This window comes from Tamandua tetradactyla, chromosome X (genome assembly GCF_023851605.1).
Source record: "Tamandua tetradactyla isolate mTamTet1 chromosome X, mTamTet1.pri, whole genome shotgun sequence".
In the NCBI taxonomy this organism is placed as follows: Eukaryota; Metazoa; Chordata; class Mammalia; order Pilosa; family Myrmecophagidae; genus Tamandua; species Tamandua tetradactyla.
In genome coordinates this window covers 167,945,448-167,964,164 of record NC_135353.1, presented here as the reverse complement: position 1 = coordinate 167,964,164, position 18,717 = coordinate 167,945,448, and the positions used below count along the sequence as shown (strand labels likewise).

The following is an 18,717-nucleotide window of genomic DNA, read 5'->3' as shown; positions in this document are numbered from 1 at the left end:
AGAGGGTAACAGACAGATATTTTGGCAGTGTCACAGGCCTTATCCCAATCTGACAATCACCTGATTTAAGTTCATCCTGGAAGAATACAAAATTAGTCCTGGTTACCCAGAACTCCAAATTATACATACAGTATTCTTTCCTAGAAAAGATTTGCACATTAGACATTCTTTTGATCCTTTCCTAAAAATACAAATTCAAGAAAAATAAAATGTTTATTTAAAAAGGCATATTCAAAATGTTATTCTTAACCTATTCTTAAAATTTTAGAAGGAGGTTATTTCTTTGCTAAGTCCATAGATACATCATTTTTATTCCTAATTAATCTTGAGTTTTGCATGCTTTGGACCCCAGCCTTAGTAGGCATCCAAGAATATCTTTGCAAAAAAAACATGATAATGAGTGTGTGTATGTGCAGGTGTGTGTGTCATGGTGGCAATTTTAATATAGAAGGAATCCACAGTTCTAAGCAATCTCAGCTAACCACATGCTAGAAAAACCTGATTACTTGTCACCCCTGTGGTATAGCAGACGGAGGAAAGAACATGGGACTATGTGTCAAGCAGATATAGGTTGGGAACCAGATGTACCACTTTCTAGCTCTATGATCAAACTTTAGCTTCTCTGAGCATGATCTCTTCATTCATTTAGCAGCCATTTAATGAGTATCTACTATTATGCACAAAGCTCATACCAGAGGCTTCCAAGTCTCAACCCCAATTAACAAGCAATTCAAGGGCACATTTGGTAAATAAAAGTATTCAGAAAGCAACCCAGATTTTGCCATTGGTAACCCTGGGTTTTATTTACATAAGTGCATTTTCTTGGTTAATGACTGACTGGATAAATTAAACAAGGTTGAGGCAAGTATAAAACTTGTGTAAAACATGGCATTAATCTATTTGATAGGAAAATCCATGCCCTAAACCCAGCACTAAGCATGATTGAAATCACTGATTTCCAGTAAAGTCAGAGTCAGAATTGTTTTTTTCTTGATAAATATGTTTCCTTTGTCTTGTGTTAGTGTTCTATTCCTCATTTTTGAGCAGTGTGCTGTATTTTTCATGATATTCCCAGAGTTGTTAAAGATAGCCAGAGAAAAACATAACCTTAAGTGTTTCTATCTCCTGAGAGGCCAGAGGTTTCTGCTAAATTAACCTCTTGAAGACTGGTTTGGAGAGGAAACACTTTTAAATCTCTCTGCCCTGAACTCTGTTAAGGACTTCCAAGCAGTTTCTTTGTGACAATCAAGAGGGGAACATACCTTTTATTTTTCATTGGAGTAAAGAACACATTCACAAAGAGGGGTCGGAGGCCCAAGGAGGCTTGTTACACGGTGCTAGCAGGGGAAGGTCAAATGCTTCTCCTTAACAAGCTGACGACTATGTTTCCAACAGGGTCCATCAGTGCCAAACTCTAATCAGTGCTGCTCAGCCTTTTAGAAATACTTCTTACGTTTAAAAGACTTTGGCATAAAGGCGACTGACATTCTCCAGGTAGCTTATAATTCAAGCCAGTTTGCCCCCTGAGATCATCACATGTTCTTTAATGGAGTTCTGTGAAACATAGCATGGAGAGAAAGGATGATAAAATCAGAGCTGGCCTTACTCAAATCTAGAATGCATAACTAGTGTTGTAGTAGTGCAAAAAATTGGCTTGCCTTGATATTCTTTATGTTAAATGGGGATAAAATATTAATCCATTGTAATGCAGCAATTTTCTCCTATTAGCCGAAAAGGTTCTGGTGGATATGGGAAGCATGTTTTCTCTTTATAAATGCTTCCTGCTCTACCTAGGGTCAACCAACTGCTGTCCAAGGGTCAAATCCAGCATTTGGCCTCATTTTGTAATAAGGTTTTAATGGAGCACAGCCATACTCATTCATTTGTGTATTGCTTACAGCTGTTTTTGCTGCAATGGCAGAGTTGAGTGGATGTGACAGAAAGTCTTTGGCCCTCAGGGCCTGCAGTATTTACTGTCTGGCCTTTTACGAAAAAGTTTGCTGACTCCTTGGCTTTACCATCTAAAGAACCTTCACACTACCCAGGCTACCATTTGTCTCTCTCTTCAATGAGACCTTTCTTGATAGAACCACACCTGGTGTAGTAGTTAATTTCATGTGTCAACTGGTTAGGTTATGGTGTCTAGTTGTTTGATCAAGCACTGGCCTGCTTGTTACTGTGAGAGTATCTCGTGGCTGGAATTTGCATCTATAATTAATTGATTGCATCTACAGTCAGCAAAGGAGATTGCTTTCATCAATATAGGTAATCTCTTCTTCCAAATAGCTGTAGGCCTTAAGACTGGAACTGAGTTTCAGTGGTCAGAAGAATTTCTGCATCAGCTTCAATATTGGCAGTTGCCAGAATTTCCAGTTGGACAGCTTCCTGTGGGGAATTTGAACTGAGGTTTCAACATCACCTTCATCAGAGTTCCAGTTTGGGGCCTTCCCTTCAGAGTTTGCAATTGCCAGCCCCCACTGTTAAGTGAGCCAATCCTTTACAATAAACCTCTTAAGGAATTACCTTACATATATGTATGCACATACCCACACCACCCCCCCCACATACATCTATATCCTGTTGGTTCTGTTTCTCTGGAGAACCCTGACTGATACACCTGGCATTTCTCTTCCAAGGTATCTTCCACTACAAGTGGCTATAGAGCACTTAAAATGTGACTAGTAGGACTGAGAAACATATTTTTAAGTTTTATTCAATTTTAATTAATCTAAATTTAGATAGCCACATGTGTCTATCCTGTTAGTGCAGTGCAGAGCTAGTATGCATGCATAAAATGAGGCTCTGGTTCCATCACAAGACAGGGAACAAAGAAGTCTGGAATTTCTGGTCACATTGTAATATACCTCTTCTAAATTTTTAGAAATTATTGTGAAATACAGCACACACACACACATACACACACATATGATATAGACATACTTACACTTTACTTAAGGTCAATATGATTATCCAGGATCTCAATCCCTTTTGAGTAAGTTTGAATGCTTTAAAAGGAATTTATACAATTTAAATTTTGATTATTTTGTCATTATATAACTATGTTTCTCAGATCATTTCTAGTATCATTTATTTGTGCCTTCTTTCTTGCTTGCTAGATCAACTTTACTGATTGTTAATCAATCTACTTCTCTTTTAAAAGAAGCAGCCTTTAGCTTTGTCCTATTCTTTAGTTTCTTCTCTCTTTCATTACTGTGTTCTATATTTATCAGTATCATCCTTCTCTTTCCTTATAAGTCCTTTACAAGAGGTTTTTAAAAATATTTTTAACTACTTAGAGTTCTTAGCACAAGAATTTTTAGCTTTTTTTTTTCTAAATCCTACATTTTATGCTCAAATTTTCTAGGTTTAAGTTTTATCCCATATGTTCTAATAGGTGCATTTTCATTTCATTTCAAGTAATTTCCAGCTTCCTTTGTGATATTTTGTTTGACATGGGTAAATTTGAATTTTAAAACAATTTTCAAGTGTGTACCTTCTAAAATAGACTTTTCATTATTGATTCCTTAATTATTTTGTGGTGAGAAATTTTTTTAAATATTTTTATTTTTTTTTAAATACCAAAAACACCAAACAAACGCAAACATTCGTAACTTTTGATCATTCCTCTCTACATATGTAATCAGTAATTCACAATATTATCACATAGGTGCATATTCATCATCATAATTATTTCTTGGAATATTTGCATCTCTTCAGAAAAAGAAAACAGAAAAAAATTCATACATACCATACCCCCCACCCCTCCTCCTCACCAATCACCAGGATTTCAGTCTAAATTTATTTTAACGTGTTCCCCCTATTATTCATCTTTATTCCATATGTTTTACTTGTCTGTTGATAAGGTAGATAAAAGGAGCATCAGACATAAGATTTTCACAATCACATAGTCACATATGAAGATTCTTATCAAAAAGCATATGAGGACATACCACAAGCTGGATCTTTCAAGTGTCAAATAACGTAGCATCAAAATAGCTAAACCAGCTAAAAATTCCAAAAGAAAATAAACAACATAAATGTTTGAATACACACACAAACATTCCAACACCAACCCACATGTCTTTTTTTTTTTTTTTTTGTATGCGGAGAGGCTTTTTATTGTAACTATTTTTTTTAAATTTTTTTTTATTAACGGAAAGAAAGAAAAAAAGGAAAACAAACAAAAAAAAGAAATTAACACAACATTTAGAAATCATACCGTTCTACATATGCACTCAGTAATTCTTAACATCATCACATAGATGCATGATCATCGTTTCTTAGTACATTTGCATCGGTTTAGAGGAACTAGCAACACAACAGAAAAAGATATAAAATGTTAATATAGAGAAAAGAAATAAAAGTAGTAATGATAGTAAAAAACAACAACAAAAAAAACCCTATAGCTCAGATGCAGCTTCATTCAGTGTTTTAACATGATTACTTTACAATTAGGTATTATTGTGCTGTCCGTTTTTGACTTTTTGTATCTAGTCCTGTTGCACAGTCTGTATCCCTACCGCTCTAATTACCCATTATCTTACCCTGTTTCTAACTCCTGCTGAACTCTGTTACCAATGACATATTTCAAGTTTATTCTCGAATGTCTTTTCACATCAGTGGGACCATACAGTATTTGTCCTTTAGTTTTTGGCTGGACTCACTCAGCATAATATTCTCTAGGTCCATCCATGTTATTACATGCTTCATAAGTTTATCTTGTCTTAAAGCTGCATAATATTCCATCGTATGTATATACCACAGTTTATTTAGCCATTCTTCTGTTGATGGACATTTTGGCTGTTTCCATCTCTTTGCAATTGTAAATAACGCTGCTATAAACATTGGTGTGCAAATGTCCGTTTGTGTCTTTGCCCTTAAGTCCTTTGAGTAGATACCCAGCAATGGTATTGCTGGGTCGTATGGCAATTCTATATTCAGCTTTTTGAGTAACCGCCAAACTGCCCTCCACACTGGTTGCACCATTTGACATTCCCACCAACAGTGGATAAGTGTGCCTCTTTCACCGCATCCTCTCCAGCACTTGTCATTTTCTGTTTTGTTGATAATGGCCATTCTGGTGGGTGTGAGATGATATCTCATTGTGGTTTTGATTTGCATTTCTCTAATGGCCAGGGACATTGAGCATTTCTTCATGTGCCTCTTGGCCATCCGTATTTCCTCTTCTGGTAGGTGTCTGTTCAAGTCTTTTTCCCATTTTGTAATTGGGTTGGCTGTCTTTTTGTTGTTGAGTTGAACAATCTCTTTATATATTCTGGATACTAGACCTTTATCTGATATGTCATTTCCAAATATTATCTCCCATTGTGTAGGCTGTCTTTCTACTTTCTTGATGAAGTTCTTTGATGCACAAAACTGTTTAATTTTGAGGAGCTCCCATTTATTTATTTCTTTCTTCAGTGCTCTTGCTTTAGGTTTAAGGTCCATAAAACCACCTCCAGTTGTAAGTTTCATAAGATATCTCCCTACATTTTCCTCTAACTGTTTTATGGTCTTAGACCTAATGTTTAGATCTTTGATCCATTTTGAGTTAACTTTTGTATAAGGTGTGAGATGCGGCCACATGTCTTTTTTAAAATTTGTTTTATTGTGACAATAACATATATAAAAAAAAGTGATAAATCTTCAAGTACTTTTTTGTTTTTTTGGTGCATGGTCCAAGAATTGAGCCTGAATTGTCACTTATTCACTGAGTAATCTGGGGTGATCTAAACAAAATTTTGGATCTCCCACATGGAAGGTGAGTATTCTACCACTGAACTACCCGTGCACCCCTCTAAGTACTTTTTTTGGGGGGTGCATGGGCTGGGAATCAAACCCAGGTCTCCCACATGAAAGGCAGGCATTCTAACGACTGAACCAGCCATGCATCCTTCAAGTACATTTTAACAGGTAGTTATACAACAGTTTTTAAAATTTGGTATAGGTTACAGTTCTACAATTTTTCATTTTTACTTCTAGTTGCTCCAAGACACTGAAGACCAAAAGAAATATCAATATAATGATTCAGCAGTCATACTCATTTGTTAAATCTAATATTCTCTGTTACACTATTCCTTCTCTTTTCCTTTTTTGTGAAATATAACAGATATACAAAAAAGCAATACATTTCAAAGTACATTGCAATCATTAGTTGTAGAACAGATTTCAGAGTTTGGTATGGGTTATAGTTCCACCATTTTAGATTTTAACTTTTAGCAGTTCTAATATACTGAAGACTAAAAGAGATAGCAATTTAATGATTCAGCAATCATATTCATTTGTTAAACCTGGCCTTCTATGTATAATTTCCACCATCACCTTTGATCTTTCTTCCATTCTTCAGAGGTGTTTGGGCTATGGCCATTCTACCTTTTTCATGTTGGAAGGGGCTGTCGATGAAATGGGATGGGGGAATGGAACTAGTTGATGTTCTGGAAAGGCTGGCCCCTTGGCATTTCAGGACTTATCTGGTCCAGGGACCCATCTGGAGGTTGTATGTCTCTGGAAAGTTACTCTAGTTCATGGAACCTTTGTAGAATTTTATGTAACACCCTAGGTATTCTTTAGGATTGGTGGGGATGATTTTGGTTGAGGTTTGGCAAGTTATAATAGTAGCAATGTCTAACTGAAGCTTGTGTAAGATGACCTCCAGAGTAGCCTCTCAACTCTTTGAACTCTCTCAGCCATTAATACCTTATTTGTTACACTTCTTTCCCCCCTTTTGATCAGGATGGCATTGTTGATCCCATGGTGCCAGGGAAAGGCTCATCCCTGAGAGTCATCTCCCATGCTGCCAGGGATACTTTCACCCCTGGATGTCATTTCCCATATGGGCGGAGCGCAATGGTTTCACTTGCAGAATTGACAAACCCCCATATATTTATATTTTCTTCGACACAAATTGGAGACGTTATATGAACACAAGAGACATGCACTAGAACGTTCATTCTTCCATTTGTTTTCACCCATTATATTGTGGTGGAAAACGGAAAGAATTCAAATGACTATTAGTTATAAATGGTAAATTTGGGGTATGTTTATATATGTGGTACGATATGACAGTTAAAAGGAAAACATTGTACATAATTTATTAAACATAGCAAAACAAAACACAATGTAAAGGGATAGAATGAACGTTACAGAACAATATGTGCTATCTACCATTTATGTACATTGAAAAATGCCTAGAGAATTATATTGTGTATGGAGATAGTTATTTAAAAGAACATGACATAAGAGACTAGTTATGTGTTATTCTTGATAGTAGTCAAGACTGGAGAAAGAATAAAGGGATACAAAATGTTGTCATGGATGACATGACTTCATCATTAAGTGAAAGGTTTTGTGCTGTTTTCAAGTACCAGGGAAAAAGTGACTGTCCTCATGTTAAGTCTGGGTGATACGTGCATGGATATTTGGTGTAATATGTTTTATAGATTTTCTTTTATTAGCTATAATAAAGCAACCCTACAATAAATTAGAAGGAGACTCCTAGAGGATGATGTAATGTAAAGAAATAGTGTTATTATGTTATGAGAAGAAATCTGTTCAGTTTTTGAAAAATTAGACTTTATTCTTGAATAATCTAAACCAAAAGTATGCCTTTTCATTCCCAGGCCATGAAAATGTAAACAAATCACAAACAATTAAGTTCTCCAGGTGATTATTTTTCTTAAAGGAATTGAACCATCAGAAATTTCATACCATATAGGTGACCAGCATGAGATGCTGAGATTAATCTCGAGTTGAGCAGCTTCCAACAGCTGCAGCAGAGACAGCATCTGTGCATATACTTTCTTCATTAAGACTCACCATGATTTGGGTGCATTTGGAAGATAATGTAGCATCTGGGAATATAAACTTTGCATCACTAATCATAATTGATATTCACTCTGGATTTTCACTGAGAAGTAGGTGGTATTATTCCAAGCTAAAAATATTTCCTCCTTTAAATTATTCAGAGAGTAGGCTTTGAATATTAATAGAGAAGGAACAGAACATTAACAAAATTAGTTTAATGAAAAAAACAGAAAAAATCTTTAAAATTAGCTTTTTTCATAATATTGCATATCATCATATAATGAATACATCGCATTATGGTTATTTGGTTTTCTTAGTTCTGTATTTATTTTGTACAGTGATCATTGTCCATATGTATAGCACAAAATAAACTAATAAACTACATTTCTTTAGTCACTTACACATTTATTCATTTATAGTTGATCTTGAATTTGTGCAAGTCTCCTTCAAAGAAATGACCCAAGAAAGGGTCCGTGATCATATACCTCGCCCTGCCTGGAATGACTTAACCAGATGTTGTCCACTTCCTCAGCATTACCTCCTCTGTTCAGCGCTCTGACTCCCTCTTCCATCCCTAGCACAGTGGACCAGTCACTCCTGTCATCGTCTACAAGCACAGCAAACTTGGTACTCATTCACACCACTTAACCACAACAGGACGCTCAAATATTAGCTGCTTGAAGACGGGAGTTCTGTTTTAGTAGTTATTCTATCCTCATTCCTTTGAACACTAACAACCCCATGATGGACAACCAAAGTGCAATTGTTAAATGGCAGAACAATGCAACCAGTGTCTGATGAAGAGATTGAAAGCAGAAATGGAAAACATCAAGCCAGGAAAGTTCTAGTAGATTGAGTCAAAACATGAAAGATGACTGGATTTGGGCCCAGTCAATAGAACAAGCTAGTAAAAAGCTTGTTTTAAAGTTTTTATTATGAAAAATTTTAAACAAATTCAAAAGTAAAGAAAAGAATATAATGAACTTCCAATATGTACTCTCACTCAGCCTCAAGAAATACCCACATATGGCCAAGCTCATTTCATCTGTACTCCACCCTCACTCCTCTTTGGATGACTTTGAAGCAAACTCCAGCCTCTCGTTATTTCACTCATAAACATTTTTTTTAATAAAATTTATTTCAGAATAATTTTAGACTTACAGTAAAGTTGCAAATGTAGTACAGAGAGTTTCTGTACAGGCCACATACAGATTCCCCTATTTGTTAACATTCACACAAGAATGGTACATTTGTCACAACTCATGAACCAATACTGATGCACTTTTATTAACCAAAGTCTGTAATTTACTCAGATTTCCTTACTTTTTATCTAATGTCCTTTTCTTTTAAATTCCAGAATCCAGTCCAGAATGCCGTAGTACATTTCATTACCACGTCTCCTTTGGCTCCTCTTGGCTGTGAGAGTTTCTCTGAATTCATAAACATTTTACTATTTATTTCTAAGAAAATAGGAATGTGGTATTAAGTGCTATATGAATATGTGACCTTAAAGAGAAAACTAGGGCTTTTAAGCCTAAGGTTTGCTGAGCAGCCATCCCTGAGCTTTTAAAATCAGCCGTGGGTATCCTGGGTCAGCAGGTCACAGAGGTGGCCAGGTGTGGCCAGCGTGTGCCTCAGTGCAAAGAGAACCAGAGGGAAACAGCATGGTGCATGAATGAAAGGCAGAGTATACACTTACCGTGCATTCCCTTTGAAGGCTTATCCATTCCACAACAAAACTTAACCATTCTGCCCTTAGCTTATCATTATAGCTTCTTTAACAAGGCAGTGTTTTCGACATGCCAAGATACATTATAGAAAACCTTACTTTTTGTGGTAAGTCTGAGCAGGTCAGAATAGGGTTATAGGCATAGTGGCTGCAGATCTCCTGTTTTCCCAGAATGGCCTCAGCTTTACTTTGTTCCAGGGGAATGACGAAGAGCATATCCTCTTTATGTGCATATATGAGCACGTTGAGATCATGTGGGATAGGGTTTGGCTAACGGTGACAAAAGGCCATCACTCCAGGTGCAAGACGGCAAGCTGGATTCCAGGAGGAGAGGGGATTTGCAGGGAGGCTGTTGGCCTAAATTCACCATTTCAGGACCTCAGTGTAGGAAGATCAGTTCACACACCTGGCTAAGGGTTTGGGATTCTCTGATGTGGACCTTGGAGGTAAGCAACCTCTTCCTCTCTTAGAAGCAGCCAACTTCCTCTCTAAATTATTTCCTCCTCTAAATTATTCAGAGAGTAGGCTTTGAATATTAATAGAGAAAGAACAGAACATTAACAAAATTCGTTTCATAAAAAATTAAACAGAATTAATTCTCTGTGATTGCTCCATGGGCCAAGGCTGCTGGTTTCAGCAGAGAAATGGCTGGGCCTTTCTGGAATTCTGGCAGTTCTAACATGTTGGTGCTTAAATTAGTGACTAATTTTCAAAGGAAATCGTTACCTCCTTAGAGCAGGGACCATTATTAGCTGGGTCTAAACCCATTTTATTTCATGAAATCTCTTTCACTTTCCTTGAGGACACCTTGAGATGAAAAGTTTTTCTGTGTGAGTTAGCATGTCCTAGGATGCAGAAAAATCATAGGTGCTTGGTAAATATGGAATTTGTCAATTGGCAAATTTCTAGATGTTCAGAATTTGATATGAAGACATTTGCCAAATTCCAATGAGATATCTGAATCATTTTTAACTCTTTAGATAAACATTCAGTGTTCAAAAGATGAATATTTAAATTATTGAGACTGCTTTCTACCCACAATTTTAGGAATTTTTCAAATAATTATTTAGAAAGCAGTTCTTCATGGGTGTTTTATGTGAACTAGATGACTTTGTCTTGGATTGTTTCCCAAATTCTCTTTTGCTATAGTGGATTTTAAAAATGCAAATAAAATGGCCCAGCTGGGTCCAATTGGCAAATTACTTTTATCTCTTTCTAAACATTTTAAAACCAATTTAGTTCTGTATAATTTGCATCCAATAAAATTCACCCATTTTAAGTTTTCATTGATCCATGAACAAATTTTAAAATGAAGTATTTCCACGGTTGATTTTTATGACTTCTGTACTCCCTCAAAGGTTTCTTGTTTCGCTTTGCAGTCGCTTCCCTTTTGTCAACCCCCGACCTCAAGCATCTGTTCATCAGCTCTCTATCTGTTTACATTTGTCTTTTCTGGTGTTTCCTATAAATTGACTCATATTGGACATAGTATCTTGGATCTTTTGTCTTTCATTTGCATGACATTTTAGTGATTCATCTGTGTTGTTATGTATATTAGTCATTCTTTTTAAATGTGGCGTAGTAGTCCACTGCACAGTTCTGCCATATTTTATTTACCTTTCAGTGCTTCATAACCCACTTGGGTTATTTTCCTTTTATTTTTTTCACCTATTATGAATAATCCTACTGTGAACATTTTTGCACAAGTCTTTATGGGACATATGTTTTCATCTCTGTTGGTCAGTAACTTAGGAATGGAATTTCTGGCTCAAATGATAGGCTTAATTTTAAAAAGTAATAAAACTGTTATAAAGTGGCTGTACGAATTTTCATTCCTGCCAATACTATATAAGGGTTTCAGTTTATCAGTATCCTTACTGATACTTGGTACCATCAGCCTTAAAATTTAGCTATTCCTTTGGGTTTGTAGTGGTGTTCATTGTGGGTTTTTGTTTTTGTTTTTTTTAACATTTTTTAATTGTGAAAAATAACATATATACAAAAAAAGCAATAAATTCCTGAGTACATTTTAAACAAGTAGTTACACAACAGATTTTTTTTGGTGTTTGTTGTATGGTGGGGGTCACATTTCATTCTTTTTCCATGTGAGTATCCCCTTATTGCAGCATGATTTGTTGAAATTTTGTTTGATTTTTCGTTTGTTTATTTGCTTGTTTGTTTGTTTTGAGATGTGCATGGGCCGGGAATTCAACCCAGGTCTCCCTCATGACAGGCAAGAATTCTACCACTGAACTACCCTTGCACCCCGCTAAACAACAGATTGTAGCTTGGTATGTATGGGTTACAGCTCCATGATTTTTCATGTTTTCTTCTAGCTGCTCTAAGTCATGTGGTTTTCATTTGCATTCCTTAATGACTAATGATGTTGAGCATATTTATTGCTCTTGTTTGGCTATATGTATTTATTTATTTATTTTTTTTTTTAAAATTTTTTTATTAATCAAAAAAAAGAAAAGAAATTAACACAACATTTAGAAATCATTCCATTCTACACATGCACTCAGTAATTCTTAGTATCATCACATAGATGTATGATCATCATTTCTTAGTACATTTGCATCGATTTAGGAAAAGAACTAGCAAAACAGCAGAAAAAGATATAGAATGTTAATATAGAGAAGAGAATTAAAATAATAATACTAATAATATATATATATATAAAAAGGAAAAAGAAAAAAACAAAAACAAAAGATACAAACACACAAACAAACAAACAAAAAACCATATTTCAGGTGCAGCTTCATTCAGTGTTCCAACCTAGTTACATTACACTTAGGTATTATTGTGCTGTCCATTTTTGAGTTTTTGTATCTAGTCCTGTTGCACAGTCTGTATCCCTTCAGCTCCAATTACCCATTATCTTACCCTGTTTCTAACTCCTGCTGGTCTCTGTTACCAATGATATAGTCCAAGCTGATTCTCGAATGTCGGTTCACATCAGTGGGACCATACAGTATTTGTCCTTTAGTTTTTGGCTAGACTCACTCAGCATAATGTTCTCTAGGTCCATCTATGTTATTACATGCTTCATAAGTTTAGTCTGTCTTAAAGCTGCATAATATTCCATCGTAGGTATACGCCACAGTTTGTTTAGCCACTCGTCTGTTGATGGGCATTTTGGCTATTTCCATCTCTTTGAAGTTGTAGATAATGCTGCTATAAACACTGGTGTGCAAATGTCCGTCTGTGTCTTTGCCCTTAAGTCCTTTGAGTAGATACCTAGCAGTGGTATTGCTGGGTCGTAATCCATTCTGCCATTCTATGTCTTTTGATTGGGAAATTCAGTCCATTAACTTTTAGTGTTATTACTGTTTGAATAATATTTTCCTCTACCATTTTGGCTTTTGTATTATATATATCATATCTGATTTTCCTTCTTTCTACACTTTACTCCATACCTCTCTCTTCTGTCTTTTCGTATCTGACTCTAGTGCTCCCTTTAGTATTTCTTGCAGAGCTGGTCTCTTGGTCACAAATTCTCTCAGTGACTTTTTGTCTATAAATGTTTTAATTTCTCCTTCATTTTTGAAGGACAATTTTGCTGGATATAGGAGTCTTGGTTGGCAGTTTTTCTCTTTTAGTGATTTAAATATATCATCCCACTGTCTTCTAGCTTCCATGGTTTCTGCTGAGAAATCTACACATAGTCTTATTGGGTTTCCCTTGTATGTGACAGATTGTTTTTCTCTTGCTGCTTTCAAGATCCTCTCTTTCTCTTTGACCTCTGACATTCTAACTAGTAAATGTCTTGGAGAACGCCTATTTGGGTCTATTCTCTTTGGGGTGCGCTGCACTTCTTGGATCTGTATATTTAGGTCTTTCATAAGAGTTGGGAAATTTTCAGTGATAATTTCTTCCATTAGTTTTTCTCCTCCTTTTCCCTTCTCTTCTCCTTCTGGGACACCCACAACACGTATATTTGTGCGCTTCATATTGTCATTCAGTTCCCTGATTCCCTGCTCAAGTTTTTCCATTCTTTTCCCTATAGTTTCTGTTTCTTTTTGGAATTCAGTTGTTCCATCCTCCAGTTCACTAATTGTAGCTTCTGTCTCTTTAGATCTACCATTGTAGGTATCCATTGTTTTTTCCATTTTTTCTTCTTTGTCCTTCACTCCCACAAGTTCTGTGATTTGTTTTTTCAGATTTTCTATTTCTTCTTTTTGTTCAGCCCATATCTTCTTCATGTCCTCCCTCAATTTATTGATTTGGTTTTTGAAGAGTTTTTCCATTTCTGTTCGTATATTCAGCATTAGTTGTCTCAGCTCCTGTATCTCATTTGAACTATTGGTTTGTTCCTTTGATTGGGCCATATCTTCAATTTTCCGAGCGTCATCCATTATTTTCTGCTGGTGTCTGGGCATTTGATCAGATCTCCCTGGGTGTGGGACCCAGCTGGTTGAAAGGTTTTTCTGTGGAATCTCTGGGCTCTGTTTTTCTTTTCCTGCCCAGTAGGTGGCGCTCGTGGCGGTCGTTTGTCTGCGGGGCAGTCGGCCCGGGAAACCGCGCGTGGAGGCGGGGGTCGCTGGCTGTGGCTTGGGGGAGTGCTGGTCCAAATTGCCCAGCTGGCCCGAGACGCCAAGCGTGACGGGAGGGCCCCGCTATCCAATGTTCCCAGTCAGACCGGGGAGCCACGTGCGTGGAGGGGACCCCAGACGCCAGCCACCCCAGCCGGGAAAACGTGCACCCCTCGGGTATCTCACAGCAGTGGATTCTCCCTACCTGTTCAGCCGTTCCAGAATGGGGTACGCTGTCTGTTTTGGTCTCTGTCGTGACTCCGGGAGCTGTTTCGTATTGTTTCTGTTTCTTTAGTTGCTTTTCTGGAGGAGGATCTAAGACCCGCGCGTCTTACTAAGCCGCCATCTTCTCCGGAAGTCTTTATTTTCTTTTTTAAATGAAATTCCTGTTCAGATGTGTGTCCTCTATTGAGTTGCCTGTCTTCCTATTTTGAATTTAAAGAGGTCTTTTAATATTCCAAATACAAGTCCTTTTCAGATAAATGTTTTACAATTTTTATTTTCTTTTCTGAATCTGTGGCTTGTCTTCTAATTTTTTTAATGGTGTTTTTTGACTAGTTAACATTTTTAATTCTGATGAATTCTAACTTATAAAGTGTTTTTAAGGGTCTGTGTTTCTGGAAAACTTACCTAACATAAGGCCCCAGACAATTTCCGTTTTCCTATAAAAGTTTTATTATTTTAGCCCAAATATTATGTGTTTGGTCCATTTGAGGTAAATTTTATTTATTGAGAGATGGAAGAGTCAAAGTTCATAGTTTTACAAACATATATCCAGTTATTTCAGCAGCACATATTTAAAGGCTCTCTTTTCTTAATTAAATTACCTTGCATTTTTGTTGAACATCAGTTGATCCTATACATGTGTATTTTTTTCTTGATTCCTTTGAACTGTGTCTATCTTTATGCCAATGCCATTCTGTTTTGATTCCTGTACCTTTATAATATATTTCAAAATCAAAAAGAGCAAGTCAGATGACTTTATTCTGTATTTTTCTATATTGCTTTGACTATTCTAATTCTTTGAAGTTCTATTTAAATTTTAGAATCAGGTTGTATATTTCTAAAACACAACCTGCTAGGATTTTGATTGGGATTGTGTTGAATTTATGGATTATTTTGGGGGAGAATTGTGATCTTAACGATATAAGTCTTCCAATTTCATTTCCAAATAAATTTCCATTTATTTTGATTATCTCTAATTTTCTCTCTAATGTTGTATAGTTTTTAGTGTATGTGTGTTGCCTATATTTTGTTAAATTTATGCCTACATATTTTGATTTTTGATGCCATTGCGACTAGAACTCCTTTTTAAATTTAATTTTAGTGTGTTTATTATTACTATATAGAAATACAGTTGATTTCTGAATGCTGGTTTGTATCCTGAGAACTTGCTAAATTTACTTATTAGTTCCAAAACTGGTTTTGTTAGATTCCTTAGGATTTTCTACCTTTATGATTGTCACTATAAGCAAAGGCAATCTCACTTCCTGTTTTCCAATCTACATGTCTTTATTTTTCTTGTCTTATTGCCATTGCCAGGATCTCCTGTTCAGTGTTGAATAGAAGTGATGAGAGTGGACAACCTTGCCTTGTTCCTGATAGTAGCTAGAACACATTTAGTCTTTCAGTATCATGTATGATGTTACCAAGTGCATTTTATAAATTCCTTTCATAAGATGAGAATGCTATATTTTATTCCTCTTCAGCTAAGTATTTTTATCATGCAAGAGTGTTGAATTTGTCAAAAGCTTTGTATGCATTTTTATGCATGTCTGTTGAAAGGATTGTGCGATTTTTCCTCCTTTATCCTATTATTATGGTATGGAACATTAATTTATGTTAAGATATAAAATCTTTCAGTCTTGGGATAAATTTCTTGGACCTATTGTATTACTTTAAAAAATATTGCAGGATTTGGTTTGCTATTATTTTGTTAAGGAATTTTGCATCTTATTTATGAGGGATAATGTTCAAGAGTTTCTTTAGTTGTTATTATCTATTTAGCTCCCTTTTGAGCATTTGCAGGGTGTCGTTTGGTTACTGTTTTCATATATACCTTTTACCATTAAAAAAAACAGAATGCATCATTAAATTTACAGTGCATCTCTTCTAGACAGTGTATAGCTGGGTCTTGTCTTGCTTTTCTTTTTTTGGTCCAATGTGACAGTCTTTGCCTTTTTTTTTTTGATCAATTAGATTTAATCAAAACTTAAAACTTCTGCTCAAAAAAAGACAAGGTTAAGACACTGAATAGGCAGGATACAAAACTGGGAGAAAATATTCACAAAACATGCATCTATCAAGGAACTTATATCCAGAATATACAAACAACTCCTACTAGCAACAGTAAAAATTTTTAAATGGGCAAATTCAATTAAAAATAGGCAAAACATGTGAAGAGAAAATTCACAAAGATATACGAATAGTGGAAAAGCACAGGAAAAAGGGCTGAACATTATTAGTCTTCAGGGAAATGCAAATTAAAACCACAATGAGCTACTACTCACTAGAAGGACTAAAATTAAAAGACTGACACCACCAAATGGTGATAAGACCATAGTTTGGCAGTTTATTATAAAGTTATATATATACCTATCTTTTGACCCAACAATTCCAGTTCTAAGTATTTATCCAAAAGAAATGAAAACATTTATACATGAATGTGATAGCCCCAAACTGGAAATAGCCTCTGCTGGTTTGAAAAGGTTTATGTACCCAGAAAAGCCACATTTTAATCCTAATCAACTTTGTGGGAGCAATGGTTTCTTCTAATCCCTGTTCAGTACTGTATGTGGGAAACTTTAATTAGCTTATCTTCATGGAGATGTGACTCAAGTAGTATGGGTATTAAACCATTCCAGGTGGTTTTAAACCCAAATTCTTTTTTTTTTTTTTTTGTTTGCTTGTTTCTTTTGTTTGTTTGTTTGCTTGTTTCTTTTTTTATTAATTAAAAAAAGAATTAACAAAACAATTAGAAATCATTCCAATCTACATGTACAATCAGTAATTCTTAATAACATCACATAGTTGCATATTCATCATTTCTTAGTACATTTGCATCGATTTAGAAGAAGAAATAAAAAGACAACAGAATAAGAATTAAAACAATAATAGAAAGAAAAACAAAAACAAAAACAAAAACAAAAAACCTATACCTCACATGCAGCTTCATTCAGTGTTTTAACATAATTGCATTACAATTGGGTAGTATTGTGCTGTCCATTTCTGAGTTTTTATATCCAGTCACGTTGTACAGTCTGTATCCCTTCAGCTCCAATTATCCCTTCTCTTTTTTTTTTTTTTTTTTAATTAACGGAAAAAAGAAATTAACCCAACATTTAGAGAGCATACCATTCTACATATGCAATCATTAATTCTTAACATCATCACATAGATGCATGGTCATCATTTCTTAGTACATATGCATTGGTTTAGAAGAACTAGCAACATAACCGAAAAAGATAAAGAATGTTAATATAGAGAAAAAAATAAAAGTAATAATAGTAAAATCAAAACAAAACAAAACAAAACAAAAACCTATAGCTCAGATGCAGCTTCATTCAGTGTTTTAACATGATTACTTTACAATTAGGTATTATTGTGCTGTCCATTTTTGAGTTTTTGTATCTAGTCCTGTTACACTGTCTGTATCCCTTCAACTCCAGTTGGCCATTATCTTACCCTGTTTCTACCTCCTGCTGGACTCTGTTATCAAGGACATATTCCAAATTTATTCTCGAATGTCTGTTCACATCAGTGGGACCATACAGTATTTGTCCTTTAGTTTTTGGCTAGACTCACTCAGCATAATGTTCTCTAGGTCCATCCATGTTAATACATGCTTCATAAGTTTATCCTGTCTTAAAGCTGCATAGTATTCCATCGTATGTATATACCACAGTTTGTTTAGCCACTCTTCTGTTGATGGAGATTTCGGCTGTTTCCATCTCTTTGCAATTGTAAATAACGCTGCTATAAACATTGGTGTGCAAATGTCCGTTTGTGTCTTTGCCCTTAAGTCCTTTGAGTAGATTCCCAGCAATGGTATTGCTGGGTCGTATGGCAATTCTATATTCAGCTTTTTGAGGAACCGCCAAACTGCCTTCCACAGTGGTTACACCATTTGACATCCCCACCAACAGTGGATAAGTGTGCCTCTCTCTCCGCATCCTCTCCAGCACTTGTCATTTTCTGTTTTGTTGATAATGGCCATTCTGGTGGGTGTGAGATGATATCTCATTGTGGTTTTGATTTGCATTTCTCTAATGGCCAGGGACATTGAGCATCTCTTCATGTGCCTTTTGGCCATTTGTATTTCCTCTTCTGATAGGTGTCTGTTCAAGTCTTTTTCCCATTTTGTAATTGGGTTGGCTGTCTTTTTGTTGTTGAGATGAACAATCTCTTTTTAAATTCTGGATACTAGACCTTTATCTGATATATCATTTCCAAATATTGTCTCCCATTGTGAAGGCTGTCTTTCTACTTTCTTGATGAAGTTCTTTGATGCACAAAAGTGTTTAATTTTGAGGAGTTCCCATTTATTTATTTCCTTCTTCAGTGCTCTTGCTTTAGGTTTAAGGTCCATAAAACCGCCTCCAGTTGTAAGATCCATAAGATATCTCCCAACATTTTCCTCTAACTGTTTTA

The 18,717-nt window shown here is 35.7% G+C and overlaps 1 long non-coding RNA gene across 2 annotated transcripts in view; it reads left to right on the top strand.

Annotated features, from left to right (window-relative positions):
- LOC143670722 (uncharacterized) overlaps positions 1-18,717 on the top strand; it is a 262,410-nt gene that overhangs the window by 130,368 nt on the left and 113,325 nt on the right. Inside the window, exon 3 of one of the 2 annotated variants that reach the window (XR_013169442.1) lies at positions 8,223-10,353. The exons of the other annotated variant lie outside the window; for it this stretch is intronic. This is a non-coding gene — a long non-coding RNA (uncharacterized LOC143670722). Of the gene's footprint in view, positions 1-8,222; positions 10,354-18,717 lie in introns of those variants that run through there. 2 annotated transcript variants of the gene reach the window in all.